This window comes from Ovis canadensis, chromosome 1 (genome assembly GCF_042477335.2).
Source record: "Ovis canadensis isolate MfBH-ARS-UI-01 breed Bighorn chromosome 1, ARS-UI_OviCan_v2, whole genome shotgun sequence".
In the NCBI taxonomy this organism is placed as follows: Eukaryota; Metazoa; Chordata; class Mammalia; order Artiodactyla; family Bovidae; genus Ovis; species Ovis canadensis.
Genome location: NC_091245.1, coordinates 70,666,185 through 70,681,836, shown reverse-complemented (window position 1 = coordinate 70,681,836; position 15,652 = coordinate 70,666,185). Strand labels below are relative to the sequence as shown.

The window sequence follows — 15,652 nt, the reverse complement described above, 5'->3', positions numbered from 1 at the left end:
AGGTCTGCAGTAATAAGAGTCAGTGAGACAAGACACACGCCACAAACTCACTAAAAGTAACAGTACAGAAAGTGAGTAACAATGCAAGGGGGACAGTGTGTTATTAAGTGTCACAGAACACACAAGTTAGGAAGTGTGGCACCCTAGAGCACCTAGCAGAGAGCAACTCTAGAGCCCTGGAATACTTTGTGCAAAAAGAGGGAATTGGATAGGTGGGGGAGGGTGCTGGGTGCAGGCTGCTGATGAACAAAGGTGGAATGCTGGGGCTTCCCTGGTAGCTCAGTGGTATAAAGAATCTGCCTACTAATGCAGGAGACATGGGTTTGATCCGTGGTCTGGGAATATCCAACATGCCACGGAGCAACTAAGCCCACGCACCACAGCTATTAAGGCTGTGCTCCAGAGCCTGGGAGCCGCAACTAATGGTCCACATGCTGCAACTACGGAAGCCACGCACCCTAGAAGCCACGCTCTGCAGCAAGGGAAGCCACCACACTGAGAACCCCGGGCACCACCACTAGAGGACACCCTGCTGCTCACTGCAGCTACAGGAAAAGCCCACTCAGGGATGAAAACCCAGCACAGCCAGAAATAAATAAACAGTTGTTTTAAAGGTGGAATGCAGGGATCAATGTGAAGGTGGCGGTTGGGGTAGACTTGGGCACAGGTGGAGTGAAGGACCCGGTGGGGCACAGGTCTTCCACACTTCCCAGGAGTAGTGGGAAGAAATGTGGGAAGCTGGGCAGGATCTGGACAGGGAGAAAGCTCAGACTACTGCGTCTGGCTTCCCTCTGGTGTCTAACCATGAGCTTCGGAAGGTTTTTTAGCAGGAAAGTTTCTGAAACCTGGTGTTACATTCTCACGATCACAGGACTGCTCCTCACAAGTTCTTCATATTATTTTGTTAAATGAAACGAGTTGCAGTGCTAGAGTTAACTCCGAATTTTTGTTTCTTAAAGAGTGTCAAAATTCATGATTATTATATTACCAATACACACCCTCTTTATTGTGAGAGGAAGCCATGTTTTTCTTCTCCAGTGATGTGGTGAAGAGCAGACTGGCTCTGCTGGCATGGGTGAGTTAGTCAATGTCTCTGTGCCTCCCAGGAGTAACATGCGGGCAGTCAGAGCATCTGTCAGCTAGAGGCGTATCAGGAGGATGGACTGAGCCAGTACAGGGCCGCACCTTAGAGCAGGACCTGGCACGCAGAGAACGCTGCACAAGGGCTTGTTAACTGAGTCACAGACAATTCTGATAGCACTTTCCCCTGTCAGGACAGACTCAACATAAATGCTGGAGGTGTCAGGCCTTGTTCGAACCTCATTTTCTTCTAGAAAGAGAGTTTCAAGTGGAGTATACCCCAGAACCTTCTCAGTAATTGGGGGTTAGAGCCGGAAGAGGCTTCTGAGAGCAACCAGGGCAGTGGTCCTTGCAGGCGAGGAAACTGAGGCTGTGGCCCCGTGGAACAGCAGCCTCTGAACACCCCCCAGGCTGTCTCTCCCCTCACATCGGGGGCCTCCCCCTGCCTCTGACACACTGAGCATATTCCCGCCTCTGGGCCACTGCTCTTGCTCTTTGCCCAGAGGTCACTGTGGCCCCGGGTCACGTCCCTCAGGCCTCAGGTCAGACGTGTCCCGTGAGGTATTTTTCGAAGTGTATAAATTTACAGTTAATTATGGGTAGTTTTGGCAACCTGCTCCAGTTTTCTTGCCTGTAGAATCCCATAGACAGAGGAGCCTGGTGGGCTATAGTCCATGCGGTCTCAAAGAGTTGGACACAACTGATTGAGTGTGCACACGCACACACGTGCACACACACCCCCAATGGGTAGTTTGACACTGCTTGCAGTGCCTCGGTGCACCAGAAGGACTGCACTCAGAAGGCTGCCAGATAGAGCTGTGTTTCAAGAGACAAAAGGCAAATAGGGAAATGAACAAATGACCTGCTCTTCTCCATCCAAGCGTCCCTGAGGAAGGGCACGGCTCTTGGCTGCTGTCCTGACATGTGGGAAGCAGGGAAGGAGGATGCAAGTGAAAAGCTGGGGGGAGCTTTTAAAGCTTCTTCTTCTCCCACTAACGGAGGGGCAGCAGCAGGTCAGTGTAAGTGTGCTTGTGTTTCAGGCGCAGAGAGGGGGTAGGGAGGAATCCTCAGAAAGAGAAGACTGGCAATGGCAGAGTCAATAGGCGTCAGTACATGACTTCACAAAACAAACGAGAAACCGGAAGTAAGCGCAGGAAGTAAGCGCAGGGCCTCGCGGACATTATGCAGCTCATATTCATGCACACTTCTGTGTTTGGTCCTAAAATATGAGACGGCCTGTATGTGCACCACAACTGCCCTTTGTATCTCAATCTACTAAAATACGCTGACGGACATTGTGCCTTCATCGTGGGATTGAATGCATCGCCTGGGCTCATTGTCTTCTAATTTTTGCCCCCTTTCCTTAACTCCCTAATATCTGCTGCCAGTCTTCAGTTGAGACAAAGACCAGCTCAGGGCGGGACGCCTTTTCAAGAGCACCTGAAGTTCAGTAGCAGTGACTTCATATATTCTAAAGACCTTAAGTGACTGAATCAATTCCGGGATGACTTCAAATTTGAAACCAACAAACCAGAAAGACTTCAGACCATTGTGGACTCCAGGGCCAGGGTGGTGTCAAAGACAGAGAATGGGCTTTAGTATCTGCACAATCTCATTAGCACCATAGTCATTGATACAGACAACGTTTTCTCAGTTTCTGTGAAGTGCTATATAACTGCAGCTTCAAGACCTGATCCCTTACCCTACCTTCCCATCTAGAAAGCTGCCTGTCCCAGACCCCTGCTATTAAGGTAGCCTGAAACCATCACTAGTTCCTTATCTGCTGTCACCCACAACATTTGGTTTCCTGACTTGGCTTGATGATTACAGTCTTATCTTCAGTTTTTGAGTCTTTGAACTTTGCCCAACTTTGTCTCATATAACCAATGTAGTTATAATATTTACATTGGAATAACAGTTTTGATTGGCATTAGTTTGGGTACTTTAGGTGTAGTTTTAACTTCTTTGCTTTTAGTTCACTGTGTGAACTTTGGCCACTTAATCCTGGAAGTAATCATTTAAACATGGTGTCATCTAATCACCGGTTAAGTAAAAGGCCCTGTCAAAAAAAAAAAGGCTTGCTTTGATTTTTTTAATTTTTATATTAGAGTGTAGTTGATTAATAATATTGTGTTAGTTTCAGATGTATAAGATGACTCTTTGCCTTAAAACCACACATAAAAGAATAATTTTCATTTGACAAAAGTATAAAATTAACATGACCTTCTAGATAGGAGAATTTGAAAATTTTGTTATCATTACTTAACACATTTATTAATGACTCACCAGTCCTTTTTCCCAGAACCAAGTAAGTTTTATCTCTGTAATAGGGAGAGGGCTTCCCTGGTGGCTCAGAGGGTAAAGTGTCTGCCTACAATGCAGGCGACCCAGGTTTGATCCCTGGTTCGGGAAGATCCCCTGGAAAAGGAAATGGCAACCCACTCCAGTACTCTTGCCTGGAAAATCTCATGGACGGAGAAGCCTGGTAGGCTACAGTCCATGGGGGTCACAAAGAGATGGACACGACTGAGCTGCTTCACTCACTCTATAATAGGGTAGATGACTGTTTTTTTCTACCAGATTTCTTCTCAAGGAGAGCGCAATATTTGTTGGAGAAAATACTTAGATAAGGTGCTAGTACGAAGGATGAGACCCCGACATGCTCAAGCACCACGCTTGCTAAATTGCTACGCAGAAAGCCAAGTGAAGAATTTACGTTGCTTCTGGAAAGGATTAAGGTGGATGAGAGAGAAGGGAAAGCAAAGAGAGAAGAGTGAATCTATGAATTGACCTTTCTCCATGATCCCACATATCTTCAGCAAAGTCTACTAAAATTCACAGAATGGTGGTGGAAGTGAATTTCTTGTGAAAACTCATGAAGGGCTGAGTTCTGGGAAGGCATTAATGAAAGAGGAACAAAAACAACGAGCCCTGAATATGAGCCACAGGCAGAGATGGTCATGAAATCAGAAGCTGCTGTGAATGAGTAGAAACCTGGATTAGGACACTGGATTTTATAGATCTCAGAAACTGAGAGGTTGAGTTCTCTGCCAGCTGAACCTGAAATAATCTTCAGAGAGAATTTTCTGCAGAAGAGAGAGGACTGCCTAACACCAATTGTCAAGCCTGACAGTTTGTGTTAAAAAGGGAGGGTAATTACTGCCTAACTTCATCATTTGGAAATTTAAACCCATATCATAAGGATTGGCCTTTTTGTACTGCAGTGAAGAGTCTACTGATTATGTTTTTTAAAACTCCTTCTTCAAACTCTGAAATTTTCAGAAACATGTCTCAGTTTTCAGTAGTGAACTGGGATTTCAGACTGGAGTTCTGATAACCCTAGTATCAACTTTGATAAATGTCCCCAGAACTGACTTACGTTGCTTTCATGCTCTATTCCTCTGCACCTGTCTCTCTGGGATGAATGTTAAATTCTACCTGTGAAAAAAGCCTGGGGTTAGGGTGAGTGTCTTCTAGGTTTCCACATGGCTCTGCCACTTATCATCTCTCTGAGCCCTAAATTCTTTACCTGAGAAATGGCAATAATAATAGTACCTCCCTTTCAGGTTACTTTGAGAATTAAATACTCAATGTTTATTCTTACTAGTAATACTGATGAAAATATTAATGGAAATGCATATAAACCCAATTTCTATGCTGGTGTTTTTTAATCTTCTTAGTTTTCAGGTTTATCTCTTGAAATGGATACAGGAAAGTGTCAATGAACCTGAACACAAAAGGAATTTCTCCTGAGTAGGGCTAGACATAAACAAGGCAAGCAAATGATAACAAGGGATTATCCAGAACCACAACCTGAAGCCTCTATAGCTATCACATGACTTCTCAGCTGTTGACTAACATTCCATGAATCAGAAATCTAGCCATTTAAGTAAACATTTTATTCAAATGTAAATACACATAATGTTGGTAAAGATAATTATGGAGTGAATAATTTTAAACATTCCTTTCCTAAGAAGAGGTTTCAAATGAGCTAATGAAGGAGAAAATAAGGGGGCAATGAACAGACTTCTGATAATCCTAAAAAGAGAGAAAAAATTAGAAAATTGAGAAGAGATGTGTCTCAAAGACAAAGGAAGGATTTAGTGATAAAAATGTTGGTAGTTAAGAGAATCTGTTTGCAATATCCTGATACTGTAGCAGATTATCAATGTGGACGATGTTAGACAAGGCAACTCAGAGAGTGGAGATTTCAGTCTAAGGGTATTGTCTTTCAAACCAGAGTGAGAAGTTAGGTTTGCCTTCCTGTCTCTCACTCTTAACTTGCTTAACCACACTGCTGAAATTTATGTGGGCTGATTTCTCTGGAAATTCATGTGGTCCTGGAAACTGAGAGCTAGAACTGAGGATCACAGTGAGTGCACTGGCCACACTCAGACTTGGACTGAGGCTGCTGCTAAGTCGCTCCAGTCGTGTCTGACTGTGCGACCCCATAGACGGCAGCCCACCAGGCTCCCCCATCCCTGGGATTCTCTAGGCAAGGATACTGGAGTAGGTTGCCATTTCCCTCTCCAATGCATGACTGAGACAGTTCCTGTGATGTCACCAGAGACTCGTGGACAAAGCATGCACAGGAGATCTCTTCAAGACCAGAAAGATTCTCTAGAACATGGACTCGTCAGGAGTCAGACAAGCTTAGGTCTGCACCCTGACTCAATGGCTTCCTCATTGTTTCACTTGAAGCAAATTACCTAACTACTCTAAACGTTAGTTTCATCATCTGTAAAACAAAATTAATTATACCTCATGAGGTTGTAGTAAATAATACAGTTCATGTGAAGTACCTAGCATTATATCTAGTACATAGTAACTGCCCAACAAAGTACAGTGTGTGTGTTTTTTTTTATATGGAGGTTTGATGGTTTGTCTTATGTGTCAACTTGGCTAGGCTATGGTACCTACTTATTCAATCAGACATTAATGTAGGGACGGCCCTGGTGGTTCAGTGGTTAAGAATCCGTCTTGCAATTCAGGGGACGTGTGTTTGATCCTTGGTCAAGGAACTAAGATCCCACAGGCCATGGAGAAACTAAGTCCATGTGCTATAACTACTGAGCTCATGTGTTCAGTAAATAAATTAATTTAATATATATATTTAAAAATGAATGTAGGTATTGCTGCAGTGGTATTTTATAGATGTGGTTAACATCTATAACCAGTTGGCTTTAAGTGAAAGAGATGACCTTGATAATGTGAGTAGGCCTCATCTAATCAGTTGAAGAAATTAAGAACAAAAACAGATTTGTTGGAGAAGAAATTCTTTCTCAAGTATGCAGCATAAAATCATGCTTGAGTTTTTAGTCTGCTGGCCTGCCTGACAAATTTTGGACTCAGGACTGGACCGTCAGCTCCTGCCTGAGTTTCCAGCCTGCCAGTTTGCCCTGCAAGATTTCAGATTAACCAATCCCCACCATCACCATGAGCCAATGCCTTAAAATAAAGGAACTGTGTGTGTGTGTCTGTGTATGCGTGTGCGTATTCTATGGTTTCTGTTTCTCTGGAGAACACTGACTGATATATGGATTACACTTTGGGTATACATTGGTACAACAGGTTCAGAAAATCCAATTGAGACTGTGGAAAGAGGGAGAAGGGGCAAGAGAGGTTTTAGGAAAAAAAATAGGATCCTTTAAACAGCTCACTAGACCCAATTGGATCACAATAAACTGTGGAAAATTCTTCAAGAGATGGGAATACCAGACCACCTGACCTGCCTCTTGAGAAATCTGTATGCAGGTCAGGAAGCAACAGTTAGAACTGGACATGGAACAACAGACTGGTTCCAAATAGGGAAAGGAGTACGTCAAGGCTGTATATTGTCACCCTGCTTATTTAACTTCTATGCAGAGTACATCATGAGAAATGCTGGGCTGGAAGAAGCACAAGCTGGAATCTCAAGATTGCCGGGAGAAATATCAATCACCTCAGATATGCAGATGACACCACCCTTATGGCAGAAAGTGAAGAGGAACTAAAAAGCCTCTTGATGAAAGTGAAAGAGGAGAGTGAAAACGTTGGCTTAAAGCTCAACATTCAGAAAATGAAGATCATGGCATCTGGTCCCATCACTTCGTGGGAAATATTATGGGGAAACAGTGTCAGACTTTATTTTTTGGGACTCCAAAATCACTGCAGATGGTGACTGCAGCCATGAAATTAAGAGACGCTTACTCCTTGGAAGGAAAGTTGTGACCAACCTAGACAGCATATTGAAAAGCAGAGACATTACTTTGCCAACAAAGGCCCATCTAGTCAAGGCTATGGTTTTTCCAGTGGTCATGCATGGATGTGAGAGTTGGATTGTGAAGAAAGCTGAGTGCCGAAGAGTTGATGCTTTTGAACTGTGGTGTTGGAGAAGACCCTTGAGAGTCCCTTGGACTGCAAGGAGATCCAACCAGTCCATTCTAAAGGAGATCGGTCCTGGGTGTACTTTGGAAGGAATGATGCTGAAGCTGAAACTCGAGTACTCTGGCCACCTGATGAGAAGAGTTGACTCATTGGAAAAGACCCTGATGCTGCGAGGGATTGGGAGCAGAAGGAGAAGGGGACGACAGAGGATGAGATGGCTGGATGGCATCACCAACTCAATGGACGTGAGTTTGAGTGAACTCCGGGAGTTGGTGATGGACAGGGAGGCCTGGCGTGCTGCGATTCATGGAATCACAAAGAGTCAGACACGACTGAGCGACTGAACTGAACTGAACTGAGACCCAGTTAGAATTTCTATAGGAAGTGGGAGTCCCTCAACTGGTGGGCTACCCAAAATGGCTACACAAAAGTGGGCCTGGTTCCCTCAGAGGAATTTTTGCTCCCTATCACTGAGGATCTTCTCCTGTGAGTTGCCTGCTTGACCACACCACTTCTCTGTGGTCCTCTGGGATTCATGGGACCATGGGTTAGAGGCGCTTCTTTCCTCCTGACTCAGACTGAGGACTGAAAGATGCTGTACCCCCATCAGTGTACAAACTGGCCCTCTCAGCCTCCTACTCCTTAGAGGGTCTGGAGAAAAGTCAAATGGGAACAAAAATCTCCTCCAACCCCTGAGGATTTCAAGGATGGGCTATTTCCTGCTTTGTGTCACTTACTGACTGGTACACATTCCCCAAAATACTATAGATACAACATGGTGATTGGAATCAGGGTTGGAAGTTGCTCTTTTAGAGTCCCAGAGGGCACCCAGCTCTTAATTAAAGCTCAGAGAAACTAAACACTGCATCTAGACAATAAAGCAGTTAATTAAGCAAAATTTGTTTAGATAATATTCAGATTCAGATTTTAAAATTAAACTTGTCAAATGACTTAAAAACCACTCACTTCACACACTACTTAAAATTACTTAAAAATCAAGGTATTACTATGCTTTGAAGATTATATCAATAAAAGGAAAACCTAACAGGAGTAATACCTGTATGGATAGTCTTAGTGAAAAACTTTGTTTTGTATTACAAATATTAAATGCCTAGATGATTAAACATTGCTAATCAAACACACCTTTTTGTCTCACTTAAGTTTCTTGCACCATGGGTGACTTTCCAATCAGCATTTTCTACCTCTGTCTATTCTCCATACTTCTGTTAAGTTTCACCTTTCTGAAATTCCAGTTTTATCAGATCAAATTAATAATGAGCTTCCTCTGATTAAATCTGAGTACCTAAAACAGTAGTATCTATTTATATTTTTAAATTAAAACCCTATAAATCTTTCTACCCAAGTAAAAAGTGTTTCCAAAGATAAATCAAGATCATTATAATATCAGCGGATACTTACTGGAATTTATATCATTGTTTGGACAAATTACCCCTGAAAAAATTTGAGCTGAATAAGGAACTAATTATGTCCCATCAAGTGTTCATATGTTTCCTCGATTCTACCCAAGGGTAGGGAAAATGGGTTTGTGGACAAGATTCAGTAGGGATCCTAGGATATCCAAGAATTCATCAAGCCAAAATAGCCAAAAAGGAGGTATTAGGGAAGGAGAAATGCAGCAACGTGTGAAAAATATTGATAAAATTTGGGCGAGTAACTGAGGAATCAAGGGTCAAGATGACTGGGCAGATAGTGATACTGACGACCATGAAACTGAAAGACCAGAATGAGAAGGCAAGTATTGAGTAGATACTGAAAAAACTTTGAATTGGTAGAAATATGTTTCGTCCTATTTTCCATGAAAGAAATAATCTGAGGAAGAATGAAGCTGTAAAATCATAGAAGAAAAGTTGTTCGTTTTACCAGAATCTGAGTTTTGATCTCATTTGTATCTCTGCTGACTCTGGGTCTACATCCAGTGTGTTTGGGGTAAAAGCACAACCATGCTGACTGCTCTCTCTTTAAATTTTTGACTATGAACTTTAAGTGGGCCGTTGATGATGCCTGGCAATCCATCATATTGTATTTCTCTATTGAATTTGTTTCACTGTCCCAGACAATTATGCCGTATATTCCTCTTGGCTTTTTCTTCATCTTCATGAACACTTCACAAATTTTCATATTCCCTTGTTCAGGGGTTATGCTAATTCTCTCTCTATTGTTCCCATTTTAGTATATGTGCTGCCAAAACAAGCATTCTTTTAGCTTCTGAAATCGTCAGTACTGTCTACATCCTCACTCTCCGATGGCGTTTCTTCTTGTTTCACTGAGAAATTATAAGCACAATCAGAAAAGAATGTCTACAAATTCCCACCATCTCTATCCCGCTAAACACTTTCGTGTATAGACACCTTGCCTTTCCTCTTGTAACAGTGGATGAATTGCCCATGATTCCATCTGAGGCTAACTCTTCCACACCAGCACCTTGTTCTGTGATGTCTCTCCAGTGATTCGCTTCCTTCTCTCCTGCATCCTCAGTTTCCTTCTTCTAACAGATCTTCTCAATTAGCATCCAAACAAGATGTTATTTATCTCACTTTAAAAAACAAACGAACAAAAAACACCTTTTCACAACCATCCTCCACTTTTCACCTTTCCGTTACAGCGGAACTATCGCAAACATCTGTCTATGATTCCACGTTCTTTCCTCTTATTTTTCCTTGGACCCACTCCAGTCAGTCTTTTGCCTACACTGTTCAGTGGAAACAGCAGCAATAATGTCCATTTTGCTAAATCCAGTGGTCATTCTTTACTCATCAATAGCAATTAACTCAGTATTCTTGAAATACTTTTTTTCTTCTCTTGGCTGCCCAGACTCTACACAGTCTCCTGGTTCCCATTCATTTCACTTGATTGCTCTTTCTCAGTCTCTTTTGTTAGTTCCTCCTCTCTCCAGCCTCTCTAGTTGTGCTCTAGCTAAGACTCAGTCTTTAAGCCTGTTCTTTTCTTCATCTATACTCACTCAGCTCAGTTTCATGGCTTTATGTGCGTCAGTAAGTATGATCCCATTTTTATAAATAAACAAACTATAGGTATTCATTTACTCAGAAATGAAAAAGAAAGAAGAGACCAAAAATGTCAATGGTGATTATCATTCGGTGATGAGATTATAAACGATTTTAATCCTTGTGATTACATACAATTAACAGGTAATGTTTCTATAATCTGATTTTTTTTTTAAAAGAAGTATACATGGCTGGAGGGATGCAGAGAAATTTACCTAATAAACTCTAAAACTTTCTTTTCCCACTCTAAGAATCAGAAGCTTTGGAAATAATGAGAGACATGCAGATTTGAAGCAATACTTCACTGGTGGGAAAAAAGAAGACTTGGTCAACAAAAACTATGCCAATTTGCTTGCATTGTCCAGGATGGGACCTGTTTATATTTCCCAGGCTCTGAATGACTGAGATTGAGGGTCATTCTCCTGAGGAAGAACAATGGGAAAGTCTGAAGGCTTGAGGATCCCAGCCCATGAGTCCTTAGGCTCCACAATTTTCTTTGATGTAGAATAAAAATTCACTGAATATTTTCATTCCCTAATAATTGAATTTTAGTAGTAGTACTTCTTGTTTCCTAAATCAGAATTTTCCTCTTAAAAAATTTTTTGGCATGTAATATTTGCTCAAAAAAAAAAAAAGAGAGAGAGAGTATCTGTATGTAATGAAATTCAATAATAAAATAGATGGCCTTAACCCCAAACTTTGCCTGGTCCCAATACCTCACCAATACATTTGCATGTACCTGGACCACTCCTTTCCTATCCTATGGGCTTGCCTGTCTCCCCAGAGGAAAAAAAACACTAATGTTAGCATTTTCATATCTATTTTAACAGTTTTGTTGAGTACATTATGTATACTTTCTTAAACAATGTATTATTTAGTTCCTTTTAGAACTTCTTAAAAATAGTGTCCTATCTTATGAGGCTTTCTGCAAATTTCTTTTGCAACTCAATATTATGTTTCTACGGCTTCCCTGGTGGCTCAGTGGTAAAGAATCTCCTTGCAGTGCAGGAGATACAGGATTGATCCCTGGGTTGGAAAGATCCCCTGGAGGGGGAAATGGCAACCCACTCCAGTATTCTTGCTTGGGAAATCCCATGTACAGAGGAGCCTGATGGGCTACAGTCCATGAGGTCACAGTCGGACATGACTTAGCTACTAAACCACTACCATCACTATGTTTCTAGGTTTCATCTACATTTTGTGTAGAGCTGTAGTTCATTCGTTTGCCCTGTTATATAATATCCATTGTGTTAATATTCCATGTACATTCACCTGTCAATGGATATTTGGTTTTGTTTTTTTTTTCTACTACTAATAATGCTGTTATGAACTTTCTTGAAATAAACGTGTGTAAGAGTTTTTCTAGGCCAATAGTTTCCATGCTTGTTTCCCACTGCAACGCAAGTAATAAGTAAATTTTACTCTACAATTCAGTACACCTATATAGCACGAATGGTGTGCTGTTCATTCACTTTCATAGCATAGAGTTATTGCTGGAAAGCAGAAGTTATTTAGAAGTATATTTTCGGGACCCCCTTGGTGGTCCAGTGGTTAAGAATCTGCCTGCCGATGCAGAGGACATGGATTCAATTCCTGGTCCAGGAAGATTCCACATGCCAAGGTGCAACTAAGCCCTTGTGCCACTGAAATTCAAGTGCCCTAGAGCCCGTGCCTCCCCAACAAGAGAGGTCACTGCAATGAGAAGACCGCACAGCACAGCTAGAGAAAAGCCTGCACACAAGAACAAAGACCCAGAACACCAAAAAAGAAGAAAAAAAAAAAAGAGCATATTTTCAAATATTGAGACCTCTGGGGATTAAAATTGATTTATCTATCTTTTTACCTTAAAGAGAGAAATGTAAATAGATAAAATTTTTCTGTTGACTTCTTATTTCATTGCGTTTTGGTCAGAGAAAGTATTCCATATAACGCCAGTTATTTAAAATTTGTTGAGACTTGCTTTATTGTCTGAAAAGTGGTTAATGTTTAGAAATGTCCAGTGTATGCTTTAGACAAATAAGTATTCTCAAATTGTTGGAAACTGGTTCCTATTTTTCCATAAAAAATTCAAGGTTGTTAATTATTTTTTAAAAAACTTTTAAAACAATGTTTACGATATAAGAATTTGCTTTAAAATACTCCAGTTCCTCTTGGGCTTTCCCCAAGGCTCAGCGGGAATACTCTGCCTGCAATGCAGGAGATGTGGGTTCTAATCCCTGGATCTGGAAGATCCCCTGGAGGAGTAAATGGAAACCCACTCCAGTATTCTTGCCTGGGAAATCCCAGAGGAGCCTGGCAGGCTACAGTCCATGAGGTGGACTGAGCAATGACTGAGCAATGACTGAGCAATAGAGCACTACTACTACTCCAGTTCTTCTAAATCACTCAGAAAAAAAAAAAAAAATTGCAGAAATATTTTAAACCAGCAGTCAAATTTTTGACACTAATGACCAGTTTCACAGAAGACGATTTTTCCACAGACGGGGCCAGGGGAGTGGGGTGGGGGTGGGGTTGGCCGGGGCTTGTGGTGGGTGGGTGGGGGTAGGGGATAGTTTGGGGATGATGGTGGCTCAGCCGGTAAAGCGCCTGTCTACAATGTGGGAAACCTGGGTTCGATCCCCGGGTCGGGAAGATCCCCTGGAGAAGGGAATGGCAATCCACTCCAGTACTATTGCCTGGAAAATCCCATGGACAGAGGAGCCTGGTAGGCTACAGTCCATGGGGTCACAAAGAGTCGGACACGACTGAGCGACTTCACTTTCACTCACTTTTATATCTATTATTATTATATCAGCTCCACCTCAGATCATCAGGCATTAGACCCTGGAGGTTGGAGAACCCAGCCTTAAATAAGGTTGCCAAAATGGGGAATTCCCTGGCAACCTAGTGATTAAGACCCAGCACTTTCACTGCTGTGGCTCTGGCAAGCCACATAGGGCAGCCAAAATAAAAAAAAGATTGCCAAAACGCGTCAGTACTTAGAGGTTCATTACATCAAACCAGGGACCCTTGAAGTGAGGTTTTCCAACTAGCAGCAGCAACACTACCTGGGGACCTACTAGAAATGAGTCCCAACCTTGACCTACTGATTTAGAAACTGGGATGGACCCAGCGATCTGTTTTTACATACTCTCCAGGTGATTCTTATGTACACTAAAGTCTGACATTTTATCACAGCTATATTTTTGTTGGTGTTTGCCTGGCTTATCTTTTTCTAACTGAAATTCTATTAAGGTAATAGTACATTTATACACAGTTGTAAGAAATACTACAGGGAAATCTTTCATATACTTTGCCCAGTTTCTCCCAAGGCTAAGATTTTGCAAAATTATGGCATATCACCACGTCTACTGACACTGATGACTGGCCTTTTTTCTACTTCTTTAAACCTTTCCATATTCTTATATTTTAGGTATGTCTCTTGTAAATAGTTGGGTTTTATTTATTTTTTCATCCAATCAACTTTTTTTTTTTTTTTTAATTTTTAGCCTGCACTAGATCTTTGTTGCTGAGCGAGGGCTTTATCTCGTTGCAGTGAGTGTGTGTGTTTGGTGGGGGGGGCGGGGGGGATTGGGGGGGGCGGGGGACAGGCAGGGGGCAGGGTGCAGGCTTCTCATTGCAGCAGCTTGTCTTGTTTTGGAGCATGGGCTCTAGAAAGTGGGCTCAGTATTTGTGGCGCATGCGTTCAAATACTGGTACGATTCCTGGGAAGATTCCACTTGCCACCTTCCCAACCTAAATTTCCAGTTTTTTCAGATATAGCTTTTAAATTTTAAAGCATTTGGTAAACTGTGGCTGAGTTTTTTCTGTTGCCAATAGCAAACTGCTTTCCCATTTATGGAGAATTCATGGCTTTCAAGCATTTTAAATATGACAATATTTATAAATGTGTGGTTTGGAGGAATTGTTTAAATTCTTTTTCCTAATTTCCTTTCTCTTCAGAATAGATTCTTTCAATAAGTAATTTGTAGTAATGACCGTGTTGACTTCAATTTTAGAATGTAGTAGCTATGTTAAAGATGAACTATTTGGTCTTATTGAAGCCAACACAAAACTTGCTGCTGTGTTTTTTTTTCAATGATAAATAAAACACAGAATTTGCAAATAAATAAATAAATAAGTTTCCAATTCTTTTGTTTTATCTTAAAAAAAAACTTCCAAATGAGCAATATTTATTGTTATATATATATATTTGTTTAGATTTGACTACCTGCTTACTTGCATCTTTGCTTAGTAGTTCATTTCCCACCTTTTAGCTAGAATTATTTTTCTTCTTTCTTTTCCTGCTTCTGGTCTGAGATCAACAACATTGGCATCACATGGGCAATTATGAGAAATGCAGACTCATGGGCTCTTCCTCAAGCTCTACTGAAACAGTATCTGTATTTAATATAATCCCTGGGTGATATGTATACACTTTAAAGGTATACATATTGAAGTCTAAGAAGCATTGCCCCAAAGTATTCCCTTTCAGAATTCTGGCCTGTGCAAATTTCTAGTGGCAAACATTCTCAGTTCCTATTTATCCAAAAAGATCTTAATTTTACCATTCTGCTTGAAGGGGTGCCCAATTCTTCATTAGCAGCTATTTTCTCTTAACATTTTTAATGACATCATTTCTCTATCTTCTAAATTATTCGCTCTTAAATTTTTTGTTTACCTAGTTGCTATTTCTCTCTTACTGCCACTGAGATATTTTCTTTTGACACTATTCTGTTTTATTACAGTTTTTTCAGCTTTAGATAGGAGTTTTCCTTGTGGTATATATTTGGGCTGAGCGCCGAAGAATTGATGCTTTTGAACTGTGGTGTTGGAGAAGACTCTTGAGAGTCCCTTGGACTGCAAGGAGATCCAACCAGTCCATTCTGAAGGAGATCAGTCCTGGGATTTCTTTGGAAGGAATGATGCTAAAGCTGAAACTCCAGTACTTTGGCCATCTCATGAGAAGAGTTGACTCATTGGAAAAGACTCTGATGCTGGGAGGGATTGGGGGCAGGAGGAAAAGGGGACGGCAGAGGATGAGATGGCTGGATGGCATCACTGACTCGATGGACGTGAGTCTGAGTGAACTCCAAGAGTTGGTGATGGACAGGGAGGCTTGGCGTGCTACGATTCATGGGGTCTCGAAGAGTCTGACATGACTGAGCGACTGAACTGAACTGAACTGAAGATAAAATCTAGAA

The 15,652-nt window shown here is 41.5% G+C and overlaps 1 non-coding gene across 1 annotated transcript; it reads right to left on the bottom strand.

Moving 5' to 3' along the window:
* Window positions 1-9,555: 9,555 nt before the first annotated feature.
* On the bottom strand, window positions 9,556-9,661 carry LOC138431587 (U6 spliceosomal RNA). Its single transcript, XR_011253745.1, has one exon. It is a non-coding gene; the product is annotated as a U6 spliceosomal RNA (small nuclear RNA).
* Between the last annotated feature and the right edge of the window lie 5,991 nt (window positions 9,662-15,652).